The sequence below is a fragment of the Rattus norvegicus genome, chromosome 2 (assembly GCF_036323735.1).
Source record: "Rattus norvegicus strain BN/NHsdMcwi chromosome 2, GRCr8, whole genome shotgun sequence".
Taxonomy (NCBI): Eukaryota; Metazoa; Chordata; class Mammalia; order Rodentia; family Muridae; genus Rattus; species Rattus norvegicus.
Window position 1 is genome coordinate 71,496,694 of NC_086020.1, and position 2,644 is coordinate 71,499,337.

A 2,644-nucleotide genomic window follows, 5' to 3' on the forward strand; every position below is an offset into this window, starting at 1 on the left:
ACCACTACCCCTCCATAAGATTACAATCTTCCCCCATGTAAAGCAGAAGCTTAATTTCCATAACATGAGGTATATGAGTGAACATCTTGTTGAGCTGAGCTGCTGGGACTTATTTTCACCCATTCCTGCTATAGCATTTTTACTGCTTTGGAAATGAGTTCTGTTGTCAGATAAATGAATCCATCTTATCTGACTACAGGAAACCAAGGCTTTGGAAGTGACCTCCACGTTGTCCCTAATTACTGCGAATATACTGCAATCATGTATATTTAAACATTCTCAGTGTCTCCAACGTCATATTCACTGTGAGAAAGAGCACATGAAACTGGTAACGAAACATGGAAAGCATAAAATATATATTAAGAAACATAAAACCAATCACAAGCTTTGAACATTTTTTTTACTTGCTAACAACTGTTTTCACACCCATACAGTAAGTGTAGGTTAAGATCACTTTACTAAGTTAGCACCTATAGTCTGGCTAGGTAAGAACTCCACAGATTCATCCTCTACTGAAGTTGAGCTTGTCCAGTTTTCATTAAATAGGTAATACCCTTGCTCCCAAATACATGGATAGGGTTCCTTTCTCCTTATGATATTAACTACACTCCTAATCATTTAATTTTAAATAGTTTACTGGATAAACAAAGACAAACTACTTGTAATTCATATTTGTTTTGAAATTTAGCATAGGACTGGAGTAATCATTTTATTTCCTGCAGTTACATTTTTTGTTTGTTTTACGTTATTGAGAGCACACAAATACAACCTCTCTCAGAAATTTCAGGAATTAACTGTTCCGATTAATTGGACTTTTTTTTTTACAAAAATAATACAAAAGATTTTTAATGTGAAATTGCTGAAATTGGAATAATCTAAAGAGCAATGAATATCCAGACTATAGCCGTACAATAGAATACCATTTCCAAATATTAAATTTATTACATCATTAACTTCAGCATAAGTTCAGACCCTCGGTTACCATCTTTAATGTTTGTATAGCAACCATATACAAAGAACAAAACAAAAAGTATCAGGTTTCTTATAATATATTCAAAAATGTTCAAGTTATATTTAATGTGAAATGAATAGTGACAATTTCCAGCAGCAAAACTGTATGTAATTTCTTTTCCTTTCACAATTAGAAGAATTACTTGTCAATATCAACAATGTGCTTATTATTTTAGAATAACAAAAATATTTTACTAAAATATTTACAGAAGTTCCCAGATAAGCCATACAAAATGGTCACAAGCTTTTCCTTTGTCTTTTGGGGGTGGGGGTGGGAGACAGAGAATATACACTTGGCAGCAAAGTCACAATGTTATTAGTGAGGGCTGTGATGTTTATTTAATGTTCCCATTTTGTATCAGACAGTCAAGCTTGTCCATCTACAGTGTCTAAAGTTAGACTTGGCTAGAGAACATATTCTAAAACACTGGTTAGCTGCATTTAAACACTGCAATTAGGAGAGGGGAGGGCGAAGGAGGCCATAAAATTAAAATAAAACTACTTTCCCTTGAAAAAATAAAAATAAAAGCACCCATGCCCCTGGCAGCCAACCCTGACAACTACCTTTATTCACAGTGCTTTGTACTTAGACATGATGTGGAAAGGAGTCAAAGCAGAGAATCCTGCTTCTCAGCATCTCTCATCAACCCAGGTGATGCTTCTAGTGTCTGCTCATGCTTTGCAACAGTTAATGAGGACAAGTCAGATTTGCTAATATGCCTATGATCACCAAAGATGAAGATGCCTGGGCTTTTATTCTGTAATGTTTCTAAGACTGTGTCCATTAAATGCAAACAGAAAGAAAGAAAGAAAGAAAGAAAGAGAGAGAGAGAGAGAGAGAGAGAGAGAGAAAGAAAGAAAGAAAGAAAGAAAGAAAGAAAGAAAGAAAGAAAGAAAGAGAGAGAGATAAAGGAAGGAAGAAAGAAAGGAATCTTGGCAAAACAGGAGAAGTGGTGTACACTTGATCTGATTAAATATTGCTCATGGCATATAGCCTAGTGCATGCTCTAGCTGTTTCTATGGCTTGGGCTTTGTTGTTCTGCCGCTGCTCAGTTACATCATTTGCTCATGGATCATCTGGATTAGGAGCAGTTAACAAAGCCTGGATTGATACCAGAACTGTTTTGATCGGCAGTGCTGGGGACCACTTATCTTTCAAAATATCTAAACATATTCTTCCCAACTTGTCTACATTAGGATTATAAATTTTGGTCATGAAGTGTACTTTATGTGCTGCCATTGGGTATTCTTCTGAAAAGAATAGTTCAAGTTTAAATGTCCCTCCCTCAAAGGGGGAATCCTGGGAGGCAGCAATGACCAGGAACTGGTTCTGCCAGCAATCGCTGGGATTCCTTGATGATCATGTGGGGCAGCCCGGTCATCTTGTCAGATTGCTTATTCTGCCTCTGCTCTTGTCTCCATTCCTCTCGCCTCACCAACATTGTCCTTTTATTGCAATAGAAAAATTATGACAATTGTTAAGTGACTGATTTTTAGGATGAGAGCTATCCCTTAATATTTTTCATGATCTCCTTCACAAAGTACTAAATATTACTACAACAGTTATAAATACTTATCTTAAATTTTCTACATGAAGGACTAGGTGTAGTTTAATTTTATTTAAAACTTTCAT

The 2,644-nt window shown here is 35.7% G+C and overlaps 1 pseudogene; it reads right to left on the reverse strand.

Annotated features, from left to right (window-relative positions):
* Positions 1–1,981: 1,981 nt before the first annotated feature.
* Ube2n-ps8 (ubiquitin-conjugating enzyme E2N, pseudogene 8) lies at positions 1,982–2,393 on the reverse strand (annotated as a pseudogene).
* Positions 2,394–2,644: the final 251 nt, after the last annotated feature.